Genomic DNA, 14851 nt, shown 5'->3' with positions numbered 1-14851 from the left:
ATGAACAAAAAGTTTATTTGCCTATTGTTGTATAGCGCTGGAAGATTTCCACAATGTAGAATTATTAGGTTCAATTCGAGCCTGAATGAGTGGCGCCATCCACACAGCAAAGCTGTGGCTGACATGTACTAGCTCAATGGAAGCTGTCACATTTACCCTGTCTGACACGTAAACATACAATTTGAATGAGACCTTCATGTCCACAATGAAAGCAACTTGCATCATTTCAGGGACAATCTTTCTCATCATGTCTCGAAAAGCACTGAGGAAATGATTTTCTCCTATAGATTTATAACACATGATGTGTGCTACGAGACTGAAAGCTTTTACTACCGCTGTTCTTACTCTTCTTACTAATCGTCTGAGAGTTTTCTGAACTACTTGATCGCTATCCTGTAATGATACTGAGTGTCTGGTGCACTAAAAACAATATAAATACTAGATGCCTCAAAATCAGTTTCTACATCAGACAGAACCATTTTTAAACAAGGGCCGACGGTTTTAGAATTACAGAATACACTGTGTAATAGCATCACACAACGTTACTCCACTAGAACTAATTCCATACAAACATTTAAACCTGCAATGCCTGGTGACACCTTGTGGTTCAACTATCCACTGTTTCACTGAGCAGACTGCTGCTTCAGACGATAAATTTAAACCGTGTAGTTGCTCCATGGACTCGACTGTCATAATATTCTTTTAGTAATTTCGCAACATCGTTGTATGTGACTTTCTCAGGGACAGTTTCGGCATACAGTTTAACACAGAGTTTGTATACTTTGGGACCAGCGTTGGACAATAAGTATTGCGCTCCATACCTTTTATTTTGTAGGATGTGAAGTGTGCCTCCTGTTGTCCAACAATCTTCCACCCTAGCTGTGGAACAGGCGAAGTTTTGCAGCAGCTACTGGGAATGGTGCTTCTTGTTTTAGTAGTAAAGACGTCAGCTGTCCAACAGTGAGCAGCAGGCATTCTATCTGCTGCACCTGAAACTATGCTAAATTGATCACAAACATTTCCTGTGCTGGCTTACACACTGTGAAACTTGGTACATACACAAATACAAGAGAACACAACAGGAACAGCAAGAAAAACGTGAACAACTCTCGCACAGGTGGGCAGCTGGCCTGGAATTGGAGCAGCTTAAGCCCCATTCATTGTCCCTATTTTTCATGAGCAGAAGAAACTACTTTCATCTATTCATAACTGTGGATTCTTTGATTGGACTGTGAGGAGGCAAATCAAACTAGACTACATGAAATATTAATTCACTTTACTAAATAAATGAATAAGAGATTACTTAGCTTTGCCACAGGACTGCTTGATAATTTACCATTGCCATTGAATATGAGAGCATCACTTAATGCACATATTAAAAATATGTTCTCTTGGAGTGCAAAATGCACCATTTACAAAAGTACATTTAGTCTTAAACTTTAATTGTCACTGTCCTGCATGATGATGCTGACTGCTGCAGCTCAGTTGACGAACTGGATATGAGCTCTTACATGTTCGAAACTGTGTTGATCACAGTATGAGGGTGCTGCTATGATGAGAGGTAGGCATGGTCTTCTGGAGTCCCTCTCATTGGTTGTTGCTGATTGCAAGTATTGTCTCATACAAAGAAACTCATAGAATAACCAATACTCATCACTATTGTTGAAGGACTTTCATACTCATATGAGAGATCACAGTGGCTAGAACAGGTGATGAATGTTTAAGGGCGAAATATTTGTGGTGTTCGCTATTTCAGTCATATTACCCCTGCCTCCGAATAATGTGCTAAGTAGCATAGAGGCTATGGATACCCTGTGTTTAGTTTCTCATCTTCTCTATTGTTGACTCCCCATTTTTCACTTCACTTCCTACACTACTCTCTGAACATGAGAGCGAGTATATTTGTTTTCAGCAACATAAAATCCTGTCGATACCAGTACATAACATGATATGCTGAAAATGTACTGGCACTTTACTGATACTAGTATACATGCTGATTAGTTCTGCCAGGCTATATGGACTGTATAGTGATGGATTTTGTTGCATTATATGCTCAAAGAGCTTGATCGGGTGGGGGATCTCGAGTAGCTAACATCCAGTATCATTATTATTGTGTACTTCACTCGATCCTGTGCCACATCCAACCAATATGCAAATGAGAAACTATTGCAAACGTTATGTTGCACATTCCCTAGCAATTGACCTTATTCTTATTGCAGGTTCCATTTCTAGTTACAGACATGTGAATTCTATTCAGTATACATCCAGCCATGGGGGAGATACAGAGATTTGAAATTCGTCCAACCAGCTCTGTAGGTGGAACCCATTCAGAGGACTGCAAAACACCTCCTATTATCTCACAGACAGGAAATGTCTAAAGGTAAACCCTTCTATTTCCTGTTGACAAAAAGTCTACTGACATGTCCCCCATACCACAAATAGGGACCACACATGAATCTTTGGACTGTGCTCATCTTCTTCCTCATGTTCTGATTGTTAAAATGTCATCCATTCTGTTCTACACTGCATATGTTGATTCCACTACCATTTGGATCACCTACTTCTGTACTACCTCTTCCAGACATTCATATAATTAGTGGTTAAGTCTTAGTGTCGCTTATTGATGTTATACTGGCCTTGCTTAAACTATAATAATGACCTAATCTCTTCTGACCCAGAAATTAGAGTAGGTAGAGTGCCTTCTTCACTTCTCTCTTCATTGCGGTAGGTAGAAAACAGGGCTACCAGCATATTTTTTGTGTCTGGCCTATTTTCTATCTATTATCAACTCAATTCCAAATCAATTTGAAGCACACCCTTTACATGTAGAGAAAAATAAAATAAAAAACTAAATTTCATTAACAAAAATAAATAAAAAGGGCATAAAATTACATATTTTAACCGAATATAAGGATAGATTAAAAATCAGGAGAAATAAATTTAAAAAACAGGGAAATAACATGAAAGAATCATATTTTTTGAGATTAAATTTTAACACTGTAGTCATATTCTTCATTCCATTGTTTATTAAATTTATTCTTATAAATGGAGGATAGAAAAAAACCTAAAAATAAAAGCATTAAAATAAAGACCAAAAGAATTAAACATTAAAGGATTTTCTGAACTAACTACATCTAAGCTTATTGAACAAATTGTTAAACATAGCGATGTTTTATTAATTTTTTGTAATCATCTTATATATGAAAGTACACATAAACATTTAGAATTTAAAGAATTACATAATATACATTTAGAACATGAAGCATGTAACATTTTATTGTTGATTATATTAAAAAAGAAGTATTTCAGTGAAAGTTATTTTTTTTCCTACAAATTATGTGAAAATTTTATAAGAAAGTTTAAAGCCAAAGTAAGCTCGAATTATATTTCACTATATCAAACATCATCAGAAGATTTTATTAAAGAATTTAAATGTAACGTATACTTGTTTATATTTTTGTGACTCAAAAACTATCAGAAACTTGTATGAAAGAATTTAAAGAAAAAGTAAATTGACATTGTATTTCTAAACCTAAAAATTATGAGAACATGTTATTAGACAATTTAAAGATTGTGTAGATTGTCGAATTACACACACACACACACACACACACACACACACACACTCACACAATTATAATTTATAATGAAATTATGTGAATCAATATCAGTGTTTCCATTCAATTGTGTTACTTGTTTAAAACCACAAAATGAATGATAAGCTTTTAAAAAATTGTTTGGTGGATCTAAAGCCCACTTTTCTTAGACAAAAATTGCATTTATACCATTTATAATAAATACTATGTAATTGAACATTATCAAACAATAAGCAATCAATTAGTTCATTATTTTTCTTTTTGTTTGAAAAATATCAAAAGTAATATAAGTCATATCAAACTATGTTGACTTTACATCTATTTCAGAAATATTTTTATTACTCAGTGCATGATTTCTATAGTTCAAAATTCAAAGAAAGATAATGGTTTTTTAGATTTTTATTCTTTGTTGTTTTAACTGAAGGCCATAATCGCAATTATATTTACAAATAGTTACTCTGATTTCCGTATTTTCTATGACAATTTTTCCTTTGTTTGGTAACATAGCTTTAATTTTGATCTAGTATTATTTTTATCAGATCACTGAAGAATTGCATCATTTATACTTGAACTGAAAGTAAAAAAAACTATCAAATCTCATTACCACATTACTTCTTCATATTCTTTAAAAAAACACCAAATATTTCTAATGGATAAAGTTCATAACTTCTTTTACTTTTTATTTTACCGATTTTAAGAACATGCCCTTTAACACAAATTATCAGAAAGAGATGGAGCTAAATTTAATAAAACTGATTAAGAAATAAAAGTATGTTCTACATCCAATAAAACATAATTTCCCTTTATGTAGTTTCAAAATAACATATGTTTGTAACACAATTTTCAATTAATTTTTATATGTTTTCCATCTTGAGTAAGGTAACCTGAACCATCATTCTGAACGATTTTCAAATTCATATACTATTTAGCATGATCAGAATCAACCCAACCATCAGCAGTATTTATATTAATTTCTACATCTTTATTAGGAGTCTTCAAATTATTTTTGCTTCCCTTATTCGCTAGAAAGGAATAAAACTGATAGCTGCCTCTTTTGATCACTTAAAAAGATTACAATTTATTATCAAATTAGATAATAAAATTAATTTTATATCTGACTATTATAAACATTATCAAAACCAAACCATTTAACAAAAACTTTATTATCTCTCTTCTGTATTACTTTTCCCACAAGATATACATCTGGAAATTTTGTTTTTTTCTAGTTCTTGTTCGTAAAAATTTACTTCTTCTCCATTAAAATCTTATAGTTTGAATTTGATTGAATTAGAATAAAAATTTAGTCAACTTCAAAAATTTCTTTTGACCAATTAGCTGTGTAGCCTTTTTCAGAAGTTCCATTTGTTTAGTTATTCATACTTCATCGTCTATTTTATATTTAACCTAGGTTCTTCAAAATTTGTTGCATAAACAGTTTGTAATACTTTCTTTGCTTACATATATTGGCTTATTTTTTATTATCTAATGTTCTGTATTATAATATTCAGCAATTAATTTAATAACTAGGCAAATTTATTTATAGTTTCTTGTATGTTACTTATTACACATTTTTCTTCTACTGTTCTATTAAATCTTTCAACAAGAGATAGTTTTACTTCAGTAATACTTGAATAAACATCACATATATTTTTGTAAGTCGTTGAAAACATTCATCATAAAATTATTTATTATATATTTTAAATTTATTATAAAATTGACTTTGTAAATCTCATGGACATCTTTGCTTAAAATTTTGTCAAAAGATGCTGAACTATTTTTAGTAGTTTTATTTTAAATTAGAGTTGATCAAGAATATTTTGAAAAATAAGCCATAAATCGTGGATTAAGAAATATTTATATCCATGTTATTCATTAATTACTTCTTCATGAATATAATTAAATTGTGAACGATTAGCTACAAATTATTATAATAAATTTAGTTTTTATAATAATACAATTAAACAAATTCCATCCTTCATCTTCCATTTCTGTTGTTGTGGTATTTGGATGATGTGTCTCAGTAAATTTATCTCATTTCAAACACCAAATATGATGGTCTGAGTGGTGTTCAAGGTTCTTGATTGCTATAAAAGATAAAAATTCACAAAATATAATTATTTTTATACCTAATGGAACAGTTTAAACCACATGCTATAATTTTACAATCAGTAAATTTTATTTGTGATTTTTTTTTCGATTGCTTAGCAATTGTTATTTTATAAAATTATCATATACACTTAACAAAATATCAAAATCATTAAAAGATAAATTTTTATCTCTTTATGGTAATGACAACAACTTTCTATGGTGAAATACATACTTCTTCATTTCCAGCTTTAAATGAAAATTCAATTATTTGTTTATCATAGATCTTATTGGAATCAATTAAATTCATCTAAAGGATAATTAGGTGTTGTATTCATGTTATGTATCCTACAAGGGGTTCATTACTATTCACTAGCGCACTTGAGCAGATTTAATTTCGATGGACTGCTCACGCACTTCCTGTGATATGGAATATCTAAAATATAATCACAGGTCAGAGCAGTGTTGGCAATAAGTCGCCTTTAGTAGCTCACAGACTCAATCGTGATTTGTAGCTCACACAGAGCATTTGAGTTCAGGACTTCGGAAAAGGCAGTCCAGCAGTTGACTTGTGTTGGGTCGGTTGTGCATAATGATGGCAATGGCTGAGTGATGTAGTATAAGGTAAAAAAATGTTCTTTATTGCTGCTTGCATATGTTAATAGCCACAATTTATTTAACCACAATGGTAGTGCTAAAGTCCCATGTAATTCCTTGCATAAATGTTTCAATAATACCTTTTGTTCTGAAGAAAACTACTCCCAGTCATTTATATGAGTTAAAAGATTTTATGAATTTTTCCTGTGCATACTCATGTTGATTAAGCAAAAGATAATCAGTTGTTTTCCTAAAAATGAAAATCTAGTGGCCAGCATTGCACTGGGCTGTGCCAAAAATTTCTTATAGGAGCAGATATATAGATAGCGTTATTCAGTGACATCATTGTGAGGTAAGAATTTGTCGTTTATTCAGGATGATTTCACAGGGCCATGATGCAGGGTTACTGACGTCAAAACTCATTAATCTCGATATGCAGTCAGTTTTTAATGGAAGGTCACATTAGAACTTGAAATTTTATTATTGGAAAGAAATTTTTCTATTGGGAGCTTACACAAAATGTAAATATTATATTTATTTTTCTGTTGGGGGATTACAATCTTTTTATAATAATCTTCTATAGCACTATTTTCTTCACACTCTGTAATAACATAATTATTAAATTGTGTTAGAATACTCTACATTCTGCTTTAGTAAACGGATTTTAATTTTCTATTTTTAAATACTTGTTGGTAACAGCATCATAGCCACAACTGAATCACTGCATCTACTTATCTTCAATTGTTAAAAGTGATAGAATTCTTACTTTTTGAAAAATTGTGACCTCATTTTTGCTGAAACTTTTTATTTACTTTCTCTATGTGTAAATCAATTTCATTTTTAGTTTTTCTATTTTGTGTTTATTAATTTTTTAATCTAATTCTCCTAATTCTTGATTATTAATTTTTATTCTATTTCTGAATTGCATTCCATTAAATTTTCTATTTTGATCTATTTGATTTTTTATATTTTTAATTCATGTTAGAAATTTTTGGTTCTTATTGTTTATTAATTTTTTTTATTTCTCCTAATTCATATTTATCAATTTTTTATTATTTTATTCATTCTAACATTTTTCTAATACTTCATACATTATTTTTATTTTAATTCCAAACATGGTCATTTATTAAATTGCAAATATCTTGAATTTATAATTATCTGACAATAGTGTCAACAAAAATAAACACAAATGTCCACAAATGAATTTATCAGAATGTTGTAGTCTTCCAATGTTATAATACAAATCATTTTCCCTACAAATTACTTATTTCTTCTGCATATATTCACCATAACGATTCAAAAGTAAATTTTAGTACTTGTTTTATAACAACAAATTCAGTGTTAACGAACACTACTAGAAATATATAAATTATCTTAGGATAGTCAATTTTCTGACTTATTAGGTATTTCATGAGTCATAAAAAGCCTCTACAATGTTTACTTTTTAATTTGTTATGGTTATTCTATATCAAAATTTGATAAAGCTTTATTACTGTTAGTTATTGTTTGAAATTTTTTATTCTGCTTTTGTTCTGTTCCATTGCTAAATTATGACTAATTTATTCTTCGATTTCTTTAGCTGTTAGTTTTTTATTTATTATTGTGTTTGCTAGTGTATTGGCTAGTGTACTAGCTGCATCTAAATATTGCAATGTTGCCAATAATAGTGGTAAAAATCCACCTTCTTGTATTTGTTAATCCATAACAATTTTTTCTCTTTCTTTATAATTTTTTTACCTTTTTTTGAAATACCTAACATCGTAAGTTATTTTCTCCTTTTTCGTCTTGTTTTTCCTTTGTGTATCAGCTAAAAAAATTATTAATACCATTTAACTGTTCATTATCTACTTTAACTTTAAATGCTTTAATTTAGTTTAGACACTTGCTAGCAAAGTGTAATGAACTGTAAAATTATTCATTTAATAAGATTAAACTGATATAAATTTTGACTATTTAAACTTTCCCAGCATATTAATATATCAAATTCTTGTTGGATTTCCAGCCAGATCAAACTGTCATATGGACACAATATTTCAGTGGTCCACCTGGTTGCCATCATCAGGAGAGACAAGCTATGTTGCTCTCGCTGATAACAGATTCCACTCGCAAATAACTTCACCTTTATATGTATCAATGTATATAAATTTATTATATGCATAAAAATATTTTCTCACCTGCTGATGGTGGCCAGGTGGACCGCTGATTTATTGTGCTCAGATAACAGTTTGATCCAGCTGGAAACCAGACAAGAATTTTATGCGATATATAATTTTGTTGGTGAATTTTATAAAAATAAATCAATTATTCAAAATTTGACTAAAATTATTTGGAAGATTTTATTTCGATTAAAATTTGACATAATATGGATTAAAAAGTTTTTACAAACATTTTAATCAAATTTTGATAAATAAATTTGTAAACACATTTTATCGAGTATAGAAAAGATTTTCGAATTTTGCAAAATATTTACCTGAAAGCTGGTGTTGGATTTTTTTCACCAAATGAAGCATATACAGCATACATTCTTTCTTGTGGAGTTAATTGTAGTTTCTATCTGCTTCATACTTTTTTCGAATTCTTTGTTATGACTATATGATACATCTCATTTTTACAAGCTTCATCTAACGAATTTATTTATTACCTCTAGCTAAACTCTTTTCTAATTTTGATCTTATACCACAATAATTATAGCCAGGCAGGTGTATTTCAAAAGGTGGTTTATTAATTAAGTGTTAACTAATGCCTTTCCATATTTTTTAGTTTCCATAATGTGTGATACATTTATTCAAAAATCTAATTAAATAAGGTATACATTTTGCATCAGTGATAGTAACATCACTAAATTTACTTGTTAACACTTTTGTTCTTCTGAATTTTCTTTGTTATAATTTCTAATTTGAACTAATTTTCTCAATGAATTAAAGCAAATCTGTCGATTAATTGATGGATATCATTCATATAAATATATTCGATTGTTTTTTTTAATTTTTAAATGCCACATTGTCCAAATTTTTCATGTAAACTTCAATTTGAATCTAAAACTACCGTTAATTTTACTAGATAATAAACATTGAAATTTCTTTTATTAATTATTTATAGTCATTGCCTTCACTTGATAAATATATCCACATAATGCGATAAATCAACACCTTTAAATTTTTTATTCATGTCATTCATAGTGTTCTACATTTTAGTGAAAAGATTTATTAATTTATTTGTATCTTCACATGTTTTATTATCAACCACTAATTTATCACCAAAAATTATTATATACTGTCAAATCGTAATGCAAAAACCGCATCTACACTATAATTAATCAAATCTAGCATTTTTTTACTTACATTTGTATTTTTAGTATTTAATGCTTGTTCAACATCTTTAAACTTTTTCATCTTTAACCTCTTCTTCACATTTATTCAGTAAGTCTTGTATTTCTCATTTGCCCTAAGGTATAAATGCTAACACATCGTTTTACTATTGGCATGTCCTTAAATTCTTCCAAATGATATTATTGTTGATTATAAGGAACATTTAGTATTTTACCTTTTCTTTTTTCTTCAATTGCTTTTACTAAATTAACACCTCATTTTTTCATTTACATCAATAACAGGTTGATATTTCTTATATTTTTCTTATTCTGTCCTAGGTTGTTTTTTCTAACTTTTAAATTACTCTCATAATTAATCTTTATTTTTCAAGTTCCTGTAGCTTTTTTAAAAACTCTGGATCATATTTTTAAATATTTAATATGGGTTAAAAATAAAATCATTTATTTTTAACTATTATGTTTAACAATTATGTTGTTTTCGTTTTTTGTTGTTAAAAACGTTCTTTAAAATTGATGTTGATAAAAATTATTAATTACATCATATTGTTTATGTTGCTTAAAAATGTTTTATTGGAAGTCTGCATTTCCCTTCATTTAGTTTTCTAGTCATATGTATTGTAATAAATCCAAATTATTTAGTGCACATTTCTTTAAATCGCCATCGTTGTTCATGATATATACACTGAAGTGCCATAGGCACTGGTATAGGCATGCATACTCAAATACAGAGTCATGCAAACAGGCAGAATACAGTGCTGCTGTTGGCAACCCCTATATAAGACAACAACTGCCTGGTGAAGTTCTTAGATCAATTACTGCTGTTACAATGAAAGGTTATAGAGATTTAAGTGAGTTTGAATTTGTGTTATAGTGTACATGCAAGTGATGGGACGCAGCACCTGTAAGGTAACAATGAAGTGAGGATTTTCCCATATGACCATTTCATGACCGTGCAACAAAAATCCAGTAAAACATCAAATCTAAAGAAAAACATCATGCAATAACCTACTAATTCGACGGAAGATAACCATTAAGTGTGACAGAAGTACAACCCTTCCACAAATTGCTGCAGATTTCAATGCTATAGCCATCATTAAGTTATTCATGTGAACATTTGACGAAACATCATTGACATAGGCTTTTGAAGGTGAAGACCCACTCGTATACCCTTGATGACTGCATGAGTCTAGGCTTTACACTTCACCTCAACCTGTCAACACCAACATTCGACTGTTGACGACTGTAACTATGTCGCCTGGTCAGGCGAATCGCATTTCAAGTTGTATCGAGTGGATGAACATATACAGGTATGGAGACAGCCTCATGGATGATGGACCCTGCATGTCAGCAGGGGACTATTCAAGCTGTGGAGGCTCTATAATGGTGTGGAGCGTGAGTAGTTGGAATGATATGGGACCCCTGATACATCTAGATATCACTATGACAAACAACACTAACATAAGCATCCTGCTCGACCACCTGAACCCAATAATGTCCATAGTGCATACCGACGGACTTCGGCAATTTCAACAGGACAATGCAACACCTCACACATCCAAAGTTGCTACTGAGTGGCCCAAGAAACAGTCTTCTGAGTTTAAACACTTCCCAGACATGGACTTTAGTGAGCGTATCTGGGATGCCTTGTAATGAGCTGTTCAGAACCGATTACCATCCCCTTCACACTTTTACGAATTTATGGACAGGCCGGCAGATTTCATGGTGCCAGTTCCGCCCAGCACTACTTGATACATTAGTTGAGTCCATACCACATTGTATTATGTCATTTCTGCATGCTAGTTGGGGCCCTCCAGGATATTAATCAGGTGTATGAATTTCTTTTGCTCTTCATATCTGTATCATATGACCTGAAAATATTTAATAATTTAAAATTATCTAAAATTTTTGGTATATTTGATAATGATTGGGTTATACAAAACAAACTATTCCTTTATGTCTTCATCTAGTATTCTGATTTTCAAGAGTAAAACCTTCAAATAAAAAACCTGAATTATATTCATGTTCATCTAATAGTAAAATTTCGTCTTAATTTTAAAAAGGTAGCAAGTTCTTGTTATATTAATTTTCAAGTTTTTAAATTTTTTATAAATTCTCTCTATTCTGGTTGATCAAAACTTTTAGAATAAATATATGATTGATTAATTTTATCTCAATTTCATCATTCAGAAGCTAAAATATAATTATCAGCCATTAATGTGATTTCTGCATATACACTTGGTGCTGTTATTTGAATGTAATTCTGTAAAACTTTATCACGTTTATCATGTATCATGCTAGGATTTCTTATTTTTGGTTCCTAATTGGTTTTATGGCTGCTACATTTAATTTAATTAAAGAAAACTTTATTAATATTAAACACATTGGTTATTTCAATGAGAAAGAATAAATCAGTTGTTAAAAAAGTATTATCTGTTAGTATTGGAGACAATTATAAAAAATTTAAATGTGCTACTGTGTTAGCTTATTTAGAATTGTTTTAATTATATTAAAATAATTGTAATAATATACAAATCTCAAATTTTGAATTAATTTTTCTAAATATGAATGGAATCATTTTTTAAAGAAGTTCACCTGAGTTAAGAATTGTACAGTATTGGTTTGTAGGAACTGTATACTGCACTGTGAACTGACTCAACAGGCAAAGCACAACTGGAAGAAACACCATTCAGTAATCTGCAAGAAACTTCTTTGAGTTGCGAGAGGTATCTGACAAAGGTCCACGCATTTACCCTTGATGACCGCACACCACAGAACTTTATGCCTTGCCTGGTCTTGTCAGGACCTACATTGGATTGTTGTTGAATGGAAAAAAATTGCCTGGTTGGACAAGTCTCATTTCAAATTGTATCAAGCACATGGATGCTTGAGTAGCTCAGATGGTAGAATACCTTCCCACCAAAGGCAAAGGTCCCAAGTTCGAGTCTCAGTCCAGCACACAGTTTTAATCTGCCACGAAGTTTCATATCAGTGCACACTCTGCTGCAGAGTGAAAATCTCAATCTGTAATATTCTTGCTGTTAAGCGTTAATGGGCCTGTGATTCTAATATTTTCACTAAAAGGTGGAAAATTGTTCTGACATTGGTGTCGTTTTTGCAAAAAGGGGCATTCCAAATAGAAAATGCAATGGAATAACTTTTTCTGCTATTGATGAAATTGGGACACTATTGTTTTCTCAAAACGTTTTGCAACGCGAGAAATGGATGTGTCGCCAAAACAGAAAAAGCTGTTAATACAGATATTACACACAACTGATGCTGTGTTTTGATTTGTGAAGTCTATTATGGCACTGTCTGCTAAATAAAAAAATAACAGTCCTTTTCGCTACTGCAGCAGCTGTAACACATGCCAGGTAAACAAGACTACTTTTGTACGAATCGGCATTTTAATGTGCCGAATTTACGTAAATAATACAATGGAATTCATGAGGTACTAAAATTGAATGCATATTACTACAAATAAATACTACCATTTAAGAAAACAGAGAAATATTCTCACCTGTCCGTCATATGCTCCACTTTCTCATGTACAACACTGCTAAATGAAGTACAGTTTCTTTTGATAAGCAAAATCTGGATATAAATTCGTAAACGGCGTCGTCTCTCTTTCTTTTCTTTCCTCACTCTCATGAACAGTTCAGTAAAATCTCGTCATTGCTGCCTGCAGCTGTCACTATACCTGCCACATTGAAAACTTATTCCCCAGTTAGGCTCTCTTATTGACCATAAATCGCTGGTTAAGTTACCTCTAGTTATTCTCCGGTTATGTGTTATTTCGGGTTCGTACAAGGCGTTTCTCGTGCTATTCCAAGAATGTAGCTTAACTGGCTGCTAACCAGAGGTTTAACAACCGACTATAGTCTGTGCTTCCCATTCGATTCTTAGTTCTTTCTGACCTGGATGGCAAAATTTCGAAATTTCTCGTCCAAATCATTTTGTATCTTATCAATCTTGGCCGAAAGCCATACACCAATTTCTCTAAAATACTGTGCAGAACGTTCCTGCTGCCTTTTTAATTCAGTTAATTGTCCACTTATATCATGGTACAACCTTTTACATCAATAACAGACTTTGACTAAGTCTTGATTCGTGCTCATTATTAAATTCTTAAGGCACTCCATCAATGGTGCTTGGTTAGCAGATCCATTAGCCAACAAATCCTGCTCATGCATTTGTGTTTCTCTTGCCACACAGAGCAAAGCTTGAAAGCCTGATACCTCAGCATAGTTATTTCCACAGATTAAAGATGTTGCTTATGCACAGTCTAATTCTACACTTGTACCACTGCCAAGAGATGCAGCATCCTTACTAATATCCATGGTTTTCTTTACGACAACCAAAGCTTTATCATCCTGTTTATTCACAACAAAATAATCCTCCAAAATTTATAGACATACATAAACATTTCATTACAACCCTTTGCAAGCAACGCAGCAAGACAAAGAAAAATAGTCGGACACGTGAAAGGAAATACGTTAATTAAGTACAGCTTTGCGCAGTACGACAGTTTCTTAGGGGATTTAAGCGATTAACACATGAGTCCAATGCAGGGTTCACAATGTAAAAGGTGTGGAACATGAGGAATGGTTGGGGTGGAAATGTACACTGTCCAATCATTGATGTGACCACCTGTCAAAAGCCTGAATAACCACAGTTTGCAGCACAGACAGACGTTCAGGAAGAAAGTTAATGAAGTTCTGGGGCAGTGAAATGCTATGGCTGCGCTAGGTTTCTCTGTTGAGGATTCATGGCGCCAATAGTCCAGTTGAGGTGGTCCCACAGATTCGCGTCTGAGTTTAAATCCGAGTAGTCTGATGGCTATGGGAGTACGATAAACTCATCCTGATACTCTTCAAACTAGATATATACACTGCAAGCCGTGTAACACGTTGCACTGTCCTGCAGGTGCATGAAATCATGCTGAGGAAAACCAAACTGGGTGTAGAGGTGGGTATGGTCCCCAAAAATTGATGCATACTTGTGTTGATACATTGTGCCTTCCAGAATGACGAGATCACCCAGGGAATGCCAGGGAAACATTCCCCACACAGTAAGGCTACTTCCTCCGGACTCATCCCTTCCCAGGATTGTTTCAGGGTGTTTTCTGTCAGACGTTTCTCGCTGATTGAGCATAAAACGTGATTCATCAGAAAAGGCCACCTTTTGCCACTCAGTGGACGTATTGGCGTGCAAATTCCACCCTTCATCACCGAGCGAGGTGGTGCAG

The sequence above is a fragment of the Schistocerca gregaria genome, chromosome 2, assembly GCF_023897955.1.
Source record: "Schistocerca gregaria isolate iqSchGreg1 chromosome 2, iqSchGreg1.2, whole genome shotgun sequence".
Lineage (NCBI taxonomy): Eukaryota > Metazoa > Arthropoda > Insecta > Orthoptera > Acrididae > Schistocerca > Schistocerca gregaria.
This window is presented reverse-complemented; position numbering follows the sequence as displayed.